The sequence below is a fragment of the Phascolarctos cinereus genome, unplaced genomic scaffold (assembly GCF_003287225.1).
Source record: "Phascolarctos cinereus isolate Bilbo 61053 unplaced genomic scaffold, phaCin_HiC Scaffold_1;HRSCAF=81, whole genome shotgun sequence".
In the NCBI taxonomy this organism is placed as follows: domain Eukaryota; kingdom Metazoa; phylum Chordata; class Mammalia; order Diprotodontia; family Phascolarctidae; genus Phascolarctos; species Phascolarctos cinereus.
The window spans coordinates 239,152,426-239,169,965 of record NW_027555514.1 but is presented as its reverse complement, the minus strand read 5'-3'; the positions used below and the strand labels follow the sequence as shown (position 1 = coordinate 239,169,965).

The 17,540-nt window shown below is 35.1% G+C and overlaps 1 pseudogene; it reads left to right on the top strand.

The window, feature by feature from the left end:
* The first annotated feature begins 544 nt into the window (after positions 1–544).
* LOC110195958 (receptor expression-enhancing protein 6 pseudogene) lies at positions 545–17,153 on the top strand (annotated as a pseudogene).
* Positions 17,154–17,540: the final 387 nt, after the last annotated feature.

The window sequence follows — 17,540 nt, the reverse complement described above, 5'->3', positions numbered from 1 at the left end:
CATTTGTACATAGATACAATTTGGTAATTTTTTTTATCAAGATATGTTTTCATACAGTTCCCCTTGTTAATAAGGAAAATATGGCACTTATTGAAATCATTGAAATAATTCAGTTTTAGAGTCAACTAGGTTGCAGAATAGAGAAAGCACCAGCCCTGGAGTCAGAAGGACCTGAGTTCAAATCCAACCTCAGACACTTACTGGCTGTGTAACTGAGCAAGTCACTTAACCCTGATTACCTCAAAAAAAGAAGAGAAATAATTTGGTTTTGTGCTACAAGCATTTTCAATCTATAGGCACTTGCTAACATGAGTTTATTAAACATTGTTGATCTCCTTGCTTGACAAAAGGGTGAAATGAATTGAAGAATAAATCTTTAAGTTCTAGTTTGTCAGAGAAAAAAAACCGTTCAAAAGATTATAGAATTCAGAGCTAGAAAGGACCATAAAGATCATATAATAAAAATACCTTATTTTACAGATGAAGATCTGAATACCAGATTAATTAAATGACATGGTCAAGATTGCTAGAGTTGCTAGCCAAGATGGAGGAAATAATCAAAAATGGAAGTCAGGAAAACAAAGACTCTGAGAAGGTTCATGGGAATCAAAGTGAAGGTCGAGAGCTTGGCAAGCAAAAGTACATGATAAAGAAGAGGGAAAAGAGGAGGAAGGAATCTGAGCCACTAGAGTTATATCACAGGTATGATATATTAGATAAATCTTGACCTTCTAAGGAGCAATAGTATCCCATGCTCCACAAGAAAATAAAAGGTGTGCTGTGTGTGAGAATAAACCCAAAAATATGAAACAGATTTGGAAAAAAATGTATGGACATTTGGTAAAAAAAAAAAAAAAAGAGCTGGAAAGAAGGGGTGATTCACTCTGCAAGTCATTATAAAGTTCATACAGTGGCATAATGACATTTGCCTGATTGGCTTCAAATACTCAGTAGATATTTACTAGCTGTGTGACCCTGGGCAAGTCACTTATTCCTGTTTACACCAGTTTCCTCATCTATAAAATGAGCTGGAGAAGGCAATGGCTAAAAAACCCAGTATGTCTGCCAGGAAAATCCCAAATGGGGATCAAAAAGACTCAGACATGACTGAAATGATTGAACAACAACAATAACAACATCAAGGCAATAAATAGTCCCCAAGAGAAACAGTTTAAAATTTATATCAATGGGTACAATCAGTCTGATTTGAGTAACCTGAAAAAAACAAATTTTGAATAGATAAAAAGAAAACTTAGATATGGGGACTCAAAATACAAACATTTTGGGTTGATTATGGGCTGGTTTGGTTCCTGAGGGAACCCAAAATTCCTTGTAGAAATTTTCTGGAGAGTTGTTGAAATCAGGGCAAAGTTCTGGATTCAAAAAATTTCTAGTCGCCTTATGTTGGGTTTAAGCAATATTAATAAATGATAAATAGCAATCCATATGTGCAAGGAATAATGCTAATGGATGTAGATGAAGAGATACATTGTGGTAGCCAGTGATTCTTTGATGACTATAGAATTGCTGATATGTAAACCAGATATGGTCAATTAAAAAAAAAACATACTGTCTTCCATCCACATGTATCTAGCAATTGAGGTAAAACTAGTCAAGACGTATTAAATTATATAGTCAATTTGAATATGTTGATATGTATGGGAAATAATGATTCAAAGTAAAAATCTAGAATATTCTAGATAAACATCAAAAGTTAGGCAAGAAACTTAAGGTTTTAGAGGCAAAAGAAGCCTTTCAATTTACTTTTGAATGAACCTTGAAACTTTAAAAGAGAAAGCACGATGAATGCAAAATGAAGAATGCCAATTTAGATGGAGTAAAGTGGGGCAGTGTTTTCCTGAGCTTTATCTAAAGGTATTAGAATTGTGCTATTTGATAAGAAATGTTGAGGAATGAGGGAAATGCTTTTTTTTGGGCTTGGTATTTGATAAACTTATTAAGATAATTGTCAAGTCCAAAATTGATTCCATAAAAACAAATGAGTGACATGCTTTGAATATAGTTTTCTGAAAAATACTAAAGAAGACTTTTAGTGGACTACAAGTTCAATGTTGATCTACAAGGTGATATATCATTACACATCACTATATATACAATGGGATATATATGTGTATATATATGTATGTATATATATATATATGTGTGTATGTATGTATATGTATGTATACATGTACTGTGTGTATATATATGTGTGTATATACACATACATACACACACACATATATGTATATATATGTATATATATATATATGTATGTATAAAGCTAATATGATTATGAGCTGCTTTAAAAGAGTCATTTCATCTATTGGTGATGGCTCTGCTATACTCTGCCCTGGTCAGGTCACATTTTGAGTATTCTGTAAATAATAACTTATAAAGTGAAGGTGATGAAAATCAATCCAAAAGAAATATAGAGGAAAACACAAGGATAAAAATCATAATATGAACTAGGTGCACTAAACAATCAGTTTAAGGGAAATAGAGTGGTAAAATGGATAAGAAAATAAAACCTAATGATTTGCTGCAAATAAGGTAAAGTAAAGGCATATGCAGAAAACAAAAAGGAAGTTGGGACAAAATTACATATTCATCACATGATAAAAAAACAAAGAGGAGTTGCAATCATTATATCAGACAAAGCAAGAAAAAGTCACATCAAGAACACTAAGAATGGAAACAACATTATAATTAAAGTGAACACAGGAAATAGAAAATATTGGAATATATATATGCATGCACATATATAGGTACATGTATGTATATATCAGTATTAAATGTGTATGCAACAAAAGCATCCAAAATCTTAAAGGAAAAGTTAACTGAAAACTAAAAATATATAAATAGGAGGATACTTAAATATTCTTCCCCTACACAAATAGATGAAAGAAAGAAAGAAAGAAAGAAAGAAAGAAAGAAAGAAAGAAAGAAAGAAAGAAAGAAAGAAAGAAAGAAAGAAAGAAAGGTAGATAGTTGTATAGGCGCAAATATAGAACAGTCATTAAGTTATTACTGTGTTCCAGAAAGCAAGCTAAGCACTTAGTATACAAATAAAAAGACATCAACAACAACAGCAACAACAAAAAACACACACAGTTCCAATCTTTAAGTATCCTACATTCTAATGTGGGAACATAACAACAACAAGAAAAATGAAGCTGAAAAGGACAAAGTGGAAAGGGTGGAATTTCTGGTGAAGAGATGAAAAAGTCTAGAGACTGAAGTGTGAAGTGAAGAGATTAAGGTGAACATGGTCCAGTTTCCCATGAAATGGTGGTCTGGGCAAGAAAATCACCTAAAATAAAAATGCTTGTAAATTAGAGATATATCCATGGTCAAAAGGCTGTTGTCGAGGAAATGGAAAAGTGCTGGAAAAATCTAACAGAAAAAGAAACAAAAGGAAAATATAAAACAGAACACCTTAAATTTAGATCTGCAAGACTTATTTTATTTTGAATAGTAACATTTAATAATTTATATATTTCTCAATATCCTATGAAGCCTTTGCCAAAAAAAAGACAATGTGAGAGTATACAAATAAATTTTGAATTAAGTTCAGAAACAGAATTAGTAAATGAAAGCTTATAGATATGCTGAAATAGCAATAAATAGAGAAAACAAAAACAAAAATAGATGAATGGAAACTTAATTATGTCTTGAATAATAAGTGCATTAAACTAGATCATAGAAAAATTAATAACTACATGAAGAAAATGATAATGAAAAAACATCAAAATTGATCAGGTGCAGTTAAAATAATCAAATATGTTTGAACAATTGAAAAGAATAATTAATAATATGGTATACAAATAAGAAATTAGAAAATCAATAAATAAACATGCCCAAAATAAGAACAAACAAGCACAATTTGAAAATCAAAATTGGAAAACCAAAATATTATAGAAAGCATAAGCAAAACTAAAAGTTTCTTCTTGGAAATGACTAACAAATTCTATAAACATTTCTCATTGTATTTTCAAAAAACGGAAAAATGAAATTATGAAAATAAGCACTAAACAAGATAAAATCACAAGAGAATAAAACTTAAATATATGCATATATGTAGAATTCTTTCTAGGGAGAAAATCCTCTATTGAAGACTACAAAAAATATAAAATGCCTAAATAAATAAAATATGCACTAGAGATATAAAAAAAAAACACAATCCAAGCTCAGAAAATGAAAGTAAGTACTTCATAAAAAGGCACCACAAAAGCTAATATCCTTGTCCAGACAGATTTACTGGTGAATTTTATAAAATATTTAATGAAAACCTTTTAGTATTTTTTAAAATAAATTAAACCCCTTTTTTTATCCTCAGATGTTTTAACAGGGAGGGATAAAGGAAACAAAAGAGAATTATAGACCAATGTAATTAGTTAATATGATTGTGAAATTTTAAAAACAAATTCCTAGAAAAAATAATATGCCAATATTTATATATGTGCATATAGTATGCATATATGTGTATATATAAACAGTATATATCATATGTAGACATACACAAATGCATATGTACACAAATGTATGCATGTGTCTGTGTGTGTACGTGACCAAGTTTAATCTTTCCTAGAGAAGAGGTAGTAAATTTCATAAAAATCAATGCAAATAATTGCACTAATTTTCAGAGGCAGCACAGCATTGTAGATAGAAACCTGGCTTTGCAATCAAGAAGACCTTGTTTATTTTTTTTTTTAATTTTATTTTGGACTCAAACACCAAACTCAAAAAAAAATAGAGAAAAGAAAAAGAAACATATAATAAACTTAAATATTGAAAATTAAATTCAAAGTAAGAAAAAAACAAAAAGCATGTCATGTGCACAGAAGATTAAAAGAGGATTGAAAATATATAGCAATAAATTTCCGTAACAAGAAAGCCTGTACTACATGTTATGTTGAGAGCTGTTCATCTTTCCTTTGCTTCCGTGTAAGTTTCTTTTTTCTTCTCTGCTGTGCACTTTCCACTTTGTTCTTTTTTCCCTCTTCCTCCCCCCTCAAGGATACATACATACACACATACATACATACATACATACACACATACATACATACATACATACATACATACACACATATAGACATATATAGAAATATACTTTCCCTAACAAATTCTACTCCTGATCTTTGTTTTTGACTTGTGCATATCTCTTATTTCCTATCCCTCCTGACTCATCTTCTTTATTTCTACCTGCTATGTTGCCCTCACATTGCTAAGCCTATCCGCCTTCCAAAGATCCCTCCCGTATCCTCTCAGGTCCATAAATGTAAACATCCTTCTATATCCCCCTTTTACCTGTTCCCTCTCCCTCCCCTCTAGAAATCCCTCCCTACTCCTCTCCTCCTTCCTATCCACTTACCATTTTATTTCTGTTGAATTTAGAAGAATTTTATATTCTGCCAAATATGTATGTATTGTTACCTTTTGACCCCATTCCTGATGAAAGTAGGTTACCAGAACTACCCACCCTCCTGCCTCATCTAATTCCTCTGTGTAGTTTCTTTCTCTCGAGCCTCATTTGTATGAAATAATTACTCTTTTTAGCTATTCCTATAAGGTTTTACTTTTTAAAGTCATTATTATACTCAGGTTTACCCCAATCTTTCTTAAGAACTACCCATTTACTAATGACGTTCTTAGACATGCGTTTTACATTTTACATACATAAAAAGTAAATAATCTGTCCATTCTTGAGTTGTTTGTAGTGGGTCTATGTTAAGGAACTTATGATGTTTTTTGTGGCTCTTACATGTCAAATATTTTTAACAGTTCCTGAAAGTCTGACAGTTGATCAAATATCCATTTTTTTTCATTAAGAATTATGCTTAGCTTTGCTGGGTATATTTTCAGCCAGAACCCCAGTTCTTTTGTCTTTGATATATAGTTTTATAAGACCTGTGGTTTTTAGTGTCACTGTTGCTAGGTCTTGTGTGATTCTAATTGTGACACCACCATATTTAAATTGTTTTCTTCTTGTTGCTCTTAATATTTTATCTTGGAACTGGAGGGTTCTGAATTTAACTATGATGTTCCCGTAAGTTTTCCTCACAAGGTCTCCCTAAGTGATAACTGATGGATTTTTTTCCCCATTTCTACTTTTCCCTCTTGTTCTAATGCTTCAGGACAGTTTTCTTTAACTATTTCTTGTATTATAGTATCAAGATTCTCTTTTTGGTCACAGCTTTCAGGTACTCCAATTATTTTTACATTTTCTCTTCTAGATCTCTTCTCCGGATCAATTCTTTTTCTAATAAGATGTTTCACATTCTCTTCTACTTTTTATTCTTTATATTTTGTTTTATTATTCCTTAGTCCCTTTTAACTTCACTGACTTCTCCTTGCCCAATTCTAATTTTCAAGGTGTCATTTTCTTCCTTAATATTCTGGATCTCCTTTTCTGTTTGGCTGACTTTCTTTTCATAATCTTCTTATTCTTCTCAGTTTGTTTTCATTTTTCAATTTTTTTTATTTTTCCTCAATCTCTCTCATTTAATTTTGACATTCCTTTTTAAGGTCTTCTATATTTTTTTTGGGGGGGGCAGGTGACCATTTGATTACTCTGGGGTAGAAGAGAGTTTCTTTATTTCAATATCCTCCTCTGAAGATGAACCCAGGTCTTCTCTATTTCCATAATAATTTTCTGTGGTTGGATTCTTTCTCCTTTGTCTGTGTATTTTCGGTGGTAGTAACTTAATTTTTGTAATCACTTCTAGTCCTGGAGTACGGGGGCGGGGAGGGTGCCTCTTGCATCAGATCTGCAGTTCTCCCCTCAAGCCTGGAATCAAAGCCAACCTCCAGCCTCCTGTAAGTGCCCACAGCCATCAGAATCCTGCATCAGTGCCTCTGCCCTCACCAGGCATGCGCTGGTTCCTTCTCGCCCCAGCCACTCTCTGCAGCACAGCTGGGTCTGGCGTTCCTTGTCAGCAGAGGTTCTCTTGATCTTCCCTGGATCAAATATCCCACTTCTTTCACAATACTGGGGGTAAAAGTTCCTTTGGCTGGGGCCCAGGCAGCCTCCCAACCCTACTGATCTCAGGACTTGTGGCTAATTAAGGCAGACCTAGCCTGGAGATGTTTAATCTTCACAGGGACCACCGAACTTTGTCCTGCGGTTTTTCTTCAAATCTCTAATTGTCCCAAAAGGACCCCTGCTGTACTTTTGCTCTTATTTATTTTTATTCATTTGGAGGAACAAAAGTTCAAAAATATCAAAGAGATTAATAAATTAAAAAAAATCGTTGCAGCAGTACCAGATCTCAAATTATACTACAAGCAGTAATCATCAAAATAATTTGATATTGAGTAAGAAATGGAGAGGTTGATCAGTGGAATAGATTATGTAGACAATAGAAACAAATGAGCATGGTAGCTTAGTGTTTGATAAACTCAAAGATTCTTGTTATTGTTGCAAGAACTCACTGTGACAAAAACTGTTAGGAAAACTGGAAAACAGCCTGGTGGAGACTAGGTATAGATCAGTAAGTCAAGCCCTATACCAAGATAAGCTCCAAATTGGTACTCAACTCTACATAAAGGGAGACATCATAAATTATATGGCCATGGGAAAAATTACCTACCAAATCTATGAATATATGCAGAGTTAAAGAACAAAAAGAGATAAAGATGTTCACAATTCACAAAATAGACAATTTTGATCACAATATTTTTTGTTCCTGTACCAAAAAAAAACAAAAACATCTGAACTTAAAGGAGAAATAGGTTGATTGAGAGAAATGCATGAACTTTCTGTAATAAAGGACTCAACGAGTATGTGGGGTTATGTGGGGGGGTGCATGTGTAGGGTGTATGTATGTGTGTGTGTGTGTGTGTGTGTGTGTGTGTGTTCATCTGTGTGTGACACTGAATACTAATTGGCTGAAAGAAATCATAAAAACAGATGATTTCAGAGAAACCTTGAAGGACTTGGATGAACTAATTCTAAATAATGTAATAACCAGGAGGACATTTTATATAATAACAATGAAACTTTAAAGACAAACAACTTTAAAATACTTAAGAATTTGGATAAACAAAATGACCACAACAATTCCACAGAACTCATAATAAAGCATGCTACCTATCTCCAGGTAGAGAAGTGATGGATTCAGATGGCAGATATATGGATGAATGTGTGTTTTTGGTGAGAGAGAGAAAAAAAAGAGGGGAGGGAGGCAAGAAATGTTTTCCCATATATATAAAAAATTGTAACAGGGGTTTTACTTTTATTTTTGGTCTTTCTCAATGATGGGAGTAGGTTGAGTTTGTGGATTTGAAAAAAAACTATAAGCTGTGGAAGGACAATTGTTAATACAGTTAAAAATAACTGCTATTGCAATTCTCACTAGAAGCTTACCTTCCCCCCAAAAAAAAAGTTTACGGGGAACATAAGGATGGAATATTTTACTAGTGATAGCAACAGCAGTTACATAAGAAAATAAAGTCATAAACATGAGCAAAGAGAAGGTAGTTACCCTAATTGTAGAAGGTTTGGTACTGAACTTAGAAAACCACAGAAAATCATCACATGAAAAAAAATGAGGTAATTAAGAACTTCGTTAATTTAGTATGATACCAAATGAATCCATACAAAGATTATCAGCATTTTATTGCAGAAAAACAGTAGCCAGAGGGGGAAAATGAAAAGGGACATCCTTTTCAAATTATCTACAAAACATAAAGTATATGTTAACCAATGTGTGCACATTCAAGGTACATATAAATATACATATATGTATATATGTACCTTGAATGTGTACACTGGATAACACACACATATGTGTGTATATATATTTAATGTATGTATATATGTACACACACATACACACATACATACATACATACATACACACACAACACTCTTTGTAGGACTAAAGAATGATTAAATAATGGAAGGTTTAGCTATTGTTTATGGTTGAGCCATTCTAAGATAATACAAATAACCAGTACTTCCTAAGGTAATTTACAAATTTAGCACCACATCAAGTGAGTTTTTTTGCAGGTGCTACTTTATTGAGCTTGAGAAAATAATACCAAAAATTTGGTTCCTTTTTATGGATTTTATTCCATGTTATACTTACCAACTCAGTGTGCCACAAGGCTCTGTCTTGTGCATTCTTATCTTTTATCTATATATTCTCTCTTGAAGATCTTATCAACTTGAAGATCTCATCAATTTCCATGAATTCAATTAATATGTCTGTGGAGAGACTTTCCATATCTATCTATCTCTATCTTCTAGATAATTATCTATCATACATCTGATTATCCATCTATCCCATCATCTATCATATTCTCTCTTTTTTCTCTACCTCTTCCTCCTCCTTCTCCTCCTTTTCCTTCTCATTCTCCTTCTTCTCATTCTCCTTCTCCTTCTTTTCTTCTTCTTCTTCTTCTTCTTCTTCTTCTTCTTCTTCTTCTTCTTCCTCTTCTTTTTCTTCCTCTCTCTCTCTCTCTCTCTCTCTCTCTCTCTCTCTCTCTCTCTCTCTCTCTCTCTCTCTTTCCCTCTTCTCTTCCTCTCTCTCTCTCCTATTGGGCATTTTATATTGGATATTTTAGAGTAATCTCAAATACAATATGTTCTTAGCAGATCTTAAATTTCCTTCCAAATGCAAGTCTATTCTGAACTTCCTTGTTAATGTTAAGGGCATTACCATCTATCCAGTCATCCAGCTTCACAGCCTCAATAATATCCTCAGTTCCTCAGGGTCATCTGAAGTATCCAATCAGTTGCAAATCCTGTCATTTTTATGTCCACACATCTCTCATAAATGATCCCTTAACTCTTCTCATATAGCCTCAATCCTAGCCCAGGCTCTTATCATATCTCACTCAGACTATTACAACAACCTCCTAATTTATCTCTCTGCCTTAAATCTCCTATTTCTTTGATCCATCCTCCAAATATTGACCAAAGTATTTTTCCTAATAAGTAGGTATGGACATTTCACTTAGGAAACTCCTTCAGCTCCCTAATACTTCTAAGATAAAATGTAAAGTTTCTGGCTAACATTTAAAGTCCTTTACAATTTGGCTTCTTCCTCCCTTGCCAATCTTTGTGTCTATCCCTGCCCTTTATACTCTTAAAAAATGTGACCGTGATTTACTTTTAAATTTAATTTACATCACCAACATTATCTCAATTACTTCCTTAAGTCTAGACAATCAATATAATAATAAATCAAGCCCTGATTTTTAGGGTATGATGATTTCAAAGGCATAAATGCCCACACTGTCATGAATAACTCTCTTGAGCCCATCCACCACACCCCTGACCTTACCATGAAGCCATCTCTGCTACTTGCCCTTCCTCACACAAGAAGCTCCATTCCCACCGTCATGACTTTTTACTCACAATCTCTTGTTCCTCAAATGTGTTTCCTCCTCACCTTTGCTGTTACAATCACCGCTTTCCTTCAAGACTTAGCTCAAAAACCATCTTCTATGAGAGGTCACTTTTGTCACCCTCCATATTCCAGTGACTATTGCTTACTATTTACTGTTAGCTAGGTAATACTTCAACTTCTTCTTTCCCCATGGCTTATGGAAATTAAATCTTTTTCAAGTTCTTCTTCCCAACATGCAGATTCTAAAAAACATAAGGTATTACTTCTGACATGAATCTTTGGAAAATTTCTAGATTGGATTATTAAATAAATTATTACTATCAGAAAGGGAAGCAGGCCAGGCCTGTATTCACTAATAAGTCATGCCAAATAACTTTATTTTACTTTTGGACTAGTCTTGTGGGTGAGAGTAATGTTATAGACTTCAATGTATGTACATTTTAGCAAAGCATCTGATAGTCTCTCACTATATGCTGGATGACATTTTCAGGAAACACGAACTGTATCATAGTACAGTGATGTAGGTTCAGGGTTAGTTTAGCAATTGTACTTCAATGTATTATTTAACATATTGATGTCAAATTGGAAGAGGGTCCCTACTAACACATTGCCATGCTGAAATGTTACCAATCTTTCTATGATCCTATTTAACACATTTATAAATAACTTATATAAAGGGAGAGGTGATATGCATATGAATATTGTCAATAACACAAAGCAGAGACCACTACCTCTTATGTTCTTTAATAGAATTAGGATATAAAAAGATCCTAAATCCTTATACCATTGGGATGAACATAAAAACATAGATAAAATGTAAGAGGTATTTGTCATCTTGCACTTTTAAAGTATAAAAATCAACTGCATAAATATAGGATAAGGGCGATGTAATTTAGTAGAAGATTGCATGAAGAAAGCAATGGTCTTGGAGGACTGTGATCTCAGTGAGGCAGCAATATGACGTGGCTGAAGCTCTCTTAGGGTAAATAAAAGTGTCATACCCAGCAGTCAGGGAAGTCCTTGTCCTGAGGGTCTGCACTTGTCAGATAACAACACTCACATGCTTCAAGTTCAGTTCTAGATGTCATATTTTTAAAGTGACATTGGTAAACAGGAACATATCAAGGGAGTGGGGAATAGAATTGTCCTATATGAAGAAGTTAAAGGGAATGAAGAAGTTTAACCTGCTAAAACTGGGATAGTACCAAATAACATAAAAAGCCTAGTGATATGTTGAGCCATGTATCCCTGAAAGTGTTCAATATCTGATGACTACTTGTTGGGGATTCTATAGAGAGGATCCATGCATAAATTTGGCCTAGAGATTTTGTGTCAATTATATTATTCTTTCTATAGGAGTAAGAATGGTAGCCATCTTTGAAGCCACATGGACCTGAGTTCAAGTCCTGACTGACATAATAGTTGTGTGATGCTAGTGAAGTTACCCATCCTCTCAGTGCTTTAGGGCTTAGATCCCTAAAGTTTAGATAACTCTCCAGGACTATAAATTTCAAGACTATAAATTGCTGACTTCCTCCAGTACAAGGAGTTTCCTTATCTGAAGAGTTCAACAGCAATGAAATCGTATGTCTAAGCACTATCCCCCACCCAGGGTAAGCTGATCATTTAAAATCTCATCATCATGCAGTTTAACTCAGCCTTGGATACTCAATACTCCCTCAGTTTCCTTCCCCCGTGCCTCCTTTCTGATTAAAGGGCTAGAGGATAGAGCACTAAACTCCCAAAACTTCCCTTTATAGAGGATAGGATTTGGTCTTTGCAGTTCACATTCTATTTTCCATCTGTAGTTCTGCTTGATTTGAACTGTATGGAACAAGATGTCCCTGCCCCACAGTATACTTTCTGGAATCTCCCCTTAGTATAGCAACTAGGTAGAGCAGTGAATAGAGTACTTGCCTTGGAGTCAGGAAGACCTGCATTCAAATCTGGCTTCAGACACTTACTAGTTGTGTGACCCTGAGCAAGTCATTTAACCCTCTTTGCTTCAATTTTCTCATCTATAAAATGAGGTGGAAAAGGAAATGGCAAGCCACATCAGAATTGTTGCCAAAGAAAAGCCCAAATGGAGTCACAAAGAGTCAGACATGACTGAACAACAATAACAAAATCTCCTTCCTATTCCTTTTTTCCAGCTTATTTTTATGTACTGTCTTCCCTCATTGCATAGTAGGCTCTTTGAGGGCAGAGACTATTTTTCTTTTTTTCTTATTTGTATCTCCAGGGCTTAGTACAATGTCTGGCAAATACTAAGTGCTTAATGAAATGCTTATTAAATTGAATTGAGTTATCCCTGTGATTCTAGCTTGTGTGCATTAACAATATTTCCTTTCTATTAAAATAGGTAAACAAATAATTTGACACAATAAAGATATATTATCAAAATCTGAATGATCTCACTCTTTTTCTATTTGGAATAGTACAGTGGAAAGAATACTGGATATGGAGACAAAGGACCAATTTTCTTCTCTTAGTTCTGGTATTTCTTAGTTTCTTCATATATAAAAGAAGTGAGGCTAGACTAGATTCATTCTGGGATTCCTTACAGCTATAATTATATGATCCTATGATCATTTCAGTTTTAATCTATTGATTTGTAAATTATTTTCACTTAAAAATATCCATATAAGAACTTTCATTCATTCATCCATTCATTTATTTATTTAAGGCAATTGGGGTTAAGTGATTTCAGGGCTGGTGCTCTATCCACTGCACCACCTAGCTGCTCCAAAATGACTTCTTGTTTTTTTGTTTTTGTTTTTTTTTTTGATGAGGCAATTGCGGTTAAGTGATTTGCACAGGGTCACACAGCTAGTAACTGTTAAGTGTCTGAGGCTGGATTTGAAATCAGGTCCTCCTGACTCCAGGACCAGTGCTCTATCCGCTGTGCCATGTCCCAGAATCATATAAGAACTCTCAATACACACACACACACACACACACACACACACACACACACACACACTCATTCACTCACTCACTCATAATGTCTTATTTCTTTGCCACACACTGAGAAAGGTTTTTCGAGTATAAGAAAACAAAATAATTCACTTCAATAATCACTACAAGAAAGGTGATTACAGCAATATATCACAAGGATTACACACTATGAGCAGTTGGGATTTATACCAGGGATGCAGGGTTGCTTCAATATTCAGAAAACTGTCAACATATTTGACCATTTCAATAATAAAACCAACGAAAACCACATGATTATCTCAATAGATGTTGAAATAACTTTTGACAAAATACAGCACCCATTCCTATTAAAAATAGTAGATAGCATAGGAATAAAGGGAACATTTCTTAAAATAATAAGCAGTATCCATCTAAAACCATCAGCAATCATTATCTCTAATGGGGATTAGCTCTAAGCCTTTCCAATAAAATCAGGGGTGAAGCAAGGATGCCCATTATCACCACTATTACTCAATAGAGTAATAGAACTGTTAGCTAGAGCAAAGAAATCAAAGGATTGGAATAGGCAATGAAGAAACAAAACTATCACTGCAGATGATATGATGGTATTTTTAGAGAATCCTAAAGCATCAATTAAAAGGTTACTTGAAATAATTAACAGCTTTAGCAAAGTTGAAGGATATAAGATAAACCCACATAAATCACCAGCACTTTTTTTTATGACTAATAAAACCCAGCAGTGAGTTAAAAAGAGAAATCTCATTTAAAGTAACTGTAGACAACATAAAATATCTGGGAGTCTACCAGCCATGACAAACCCAGGAACTACATGAACACAATTACAAAACACTTTTCACATAAAGAAAGTCAGATCTAAACAATTGGAAAAATAGCAATTGCTTATGGACAAGCTAAACCAACACATAAAAATTACAATTCTGCCTAAACTAATTTACTTATTTAATGCTATATCAATCAAACTATCAAAAACTTACTTTATAAAGCTAGGAAAAATAACAATAAAATTAATCTGGAAGATCAAATGATCAAGAATATCAAGGGAATTAATAAACACACACACACACACACACACACACACACACACACACACACAGGAAGGTGGCCTAGCAATACTAGATCCCAAGCTATATTATAAAGAAGTACTCATCAAAACTATGTGGTACTGGCTAAGAAGTAGAGTGGTGGATCAGAGGAATTTATTAGGTACACAAGACACAGCAGTCAATGACCATAGTAAGCTAGTGTTTGATAAAACCATAGACCCCAGGTTTTGGGATAAGAATTCACTGTTTGATAAATGCTTATGTAAAAACTGGAAAGCAATAAGACACAAACTAGGTGTAGAACAACATTTCACATCATATGGCAAGATAAGGTTAAAATGGGTACATGATTTAAACATAAAAGGTGACACAATTAGCAAATTAGAAATGCAAGGAATAGTCTATTCATCATATCTATGGGGAGGGGAAGAATTCATGACCAAACAAGAGATAAAGTGCATTATGAAATGTGAAATAGTGAATTCTGAGTATATTAAAGAAAAAAGCTTTTGCACAAACAAAAACGGTGCAACCAAGATTAGAAGGAAAGCGGAAAGCTGGGAAGCCATCTTCACAGCAAGCATTATGATAAAGGTCTCATTTCTCAATATGTAAAGAACTGAGTCAAATTTATAAGAATACAAGCCATTTCTCAATTGATAAATGGTCAAAGAATATGAACAGGCAGTTTTCAGATGAAGAAATCATAACTATCTATAGGTATATGAAGAAGTGATCTAAATCCTTTTAATAGAGAAATGCAAATAAAAAACTCTGAAGTAACACCTCACACCTATCAGATTGGCTAATATGACAAAAAATGATAAATGTTGCAAAAGATTAGGAGGGAATTAGTACACTAATGCACTGTTAGTGGAGTAGTGAGCTGATTCAATAATTGTGAAGAGCAATTCAGAATTATGTCCAAAGGGCAACCAAACTGTGCGTACCCTTTGATCCAGCAATACCACTGCTAGATTTATATCTCAGAGATCATTAACAAAGGCAAAGGACCCAGTTGTTCAAAAATATTTATTCATAGCAGCCCTTTTCATGGTGGCAAAATATTGGAAACTGAGGTGATACCAATCATTTGGGAAAAGTCTGAACAAGCTCTGGTATATGAATGTAATGGAATACTATTGTGCAATGAGAAATGATGAATGGGCAGATTTCAGAAAAACCTAGAAAGACTCATACAAATTGATGCAAAGTGAAATGGGAAGAACCAGGAAAACATCGTACACAGTATCAGCAACATTGTGTGATGATCAACTATGAATGACTCAGCTCTTCTCAGCAACACAGTGATCCAAGACAAGTATAAAGAACTCAGGAAAGAAAATTCTATCTATACCCAGATAAAGGATCAATGGGTTCTGAATACAGATTGAAGTATATTTTTTTCACTTACTTTATTCTTTCTTCTGTTTTTTTTTTCCTTTTGCTCCATTTCTTCTTTCACAGGTATGACTAACATGGAAATATTTTTACATACTAGCACATGTATAAACTATATTAAACTGCCTAGCATTTTAGGAAGAGGGGAAAGGAGGGAGAAAGGGAGAAAAATTTGGAACAAAAAATCTTGTAAAAATGAATGCTAAATTTTTTCTGCACGTATAACTGGGGAAAAATAAAATACTATTAACCTTTCTTTTTTGTCAATTGGGGTTAAGTGACTTGCCCAAGGTCACACAGGTAGTAAACGTCAAGTGTTTGCTCTGAAGTCAGATTTGAACTCAGGTCCTCTTTACTGCAGGGCCAGTGCTCTATGCACTGCAGCACCTAGCTGCCCCCAAACTTTTTTTTTAAACGGAATACTATTGTGCTGTAAACAATGGCATAGCAGATAGTTTCTGGAAGAAAAAAAAAAGCCTGTGATAACTTTTATGAACTGTTGCAAAATGAAAGGAGCCAAACTGGAAAAAAAAACTGTACATAGTAATAGTAATATCGTAATAATAATCAATTTTGAGCAGTTTCTGGACCACGAGGTGGAAGGGAGGGAAGGTGAGGGACCGAGGGACTGGAGTAGTGGGGGAGTGGAGGTCCTGGGAACCTGGAGAGTAGACACCACCAGCACCACTGCAGAGCAGTGGGAGAGCCCGGGAGGTTGCCCCTCGGACCTGGGCCCAGTCATCCTTCACCTTTTTTTTTTCACCTCTCGGTCCCTAGAACCGTGGGTAGCTTGAGGCAGTGCTTCCAGAGGTTCCTGGAGCAGAAAAACATTATCACTGATGTGCTAGGAAAGCTGGAGGAGATCAGCAGTATCAAAAAGTACTACCTGATTACAGATTCCATTGCCTTCCTGGCCCCCTATCTCATATTTGGATATGGTGCATCCCTGCTCTTCAATCTCATTGGATTCATTTATCCAGCATATGCTTCCATCAAGGCCATTGAAAGCACCAACAAGGAAGATGATACCACCTGGCTAACCTACTGGGTGGTATACGGCATATTTGGCCTGTCTGAGTTTTTATCTGACCTCTTCCTTTTCTGGTTCCCCTTCTACTATGCAGGGAAGTGTGCCTTCTTGCTATGGTGCATGCTTCCAGCAGGCTGTAATGGCTCCCAGATCCTGTATCATCGCCTGATCCGGCCCATCTTCCTGAGGCACCAGACTTCCGTGGACAGCCAGGTGACTGACCTGAGTGAACGCGCCCTGGACACAGCGGCCAATTTGACCAGGGAAGCAACCAAGGCAGGCATGATTCACCCCCAGAAGAATAAGTGAAAAGATCACTCCTGAGCCAGAGGCTTCGAATGACCTGACACCTTCCTCCCAACCCCCTCAGCATCAAGGGATCTTGGCCCATATCTAAGCAGCTGACCCCTCCCTATTGTATGTCTTCAACCTAAAGCCCTCTTGGGCTTTAGGGCATTAGAAAAGTCTCCCCAGGCTGGGAAGGGGTGTGGGCATGGTGGGGGACCTCTGTCCATTTAGGTTCTACCGTACCTGACCCTGCTGGTGCTCAGACTGTTCTAGTATACCATTAACCGTCTGCTTCTGGCCCCCTGTACCACCACTGGCCTCCCACAGGACTCTTGATGTGTCCTGGCTATTCCAGCTGCAAAAAAAAAAAAAAGTTCTACACAGGCCCGACCTGCTTGACCTCAAAAAATAATCAATTTTGAAAAACTTAGCTACTCCAATCAATACAATAATCCAAGA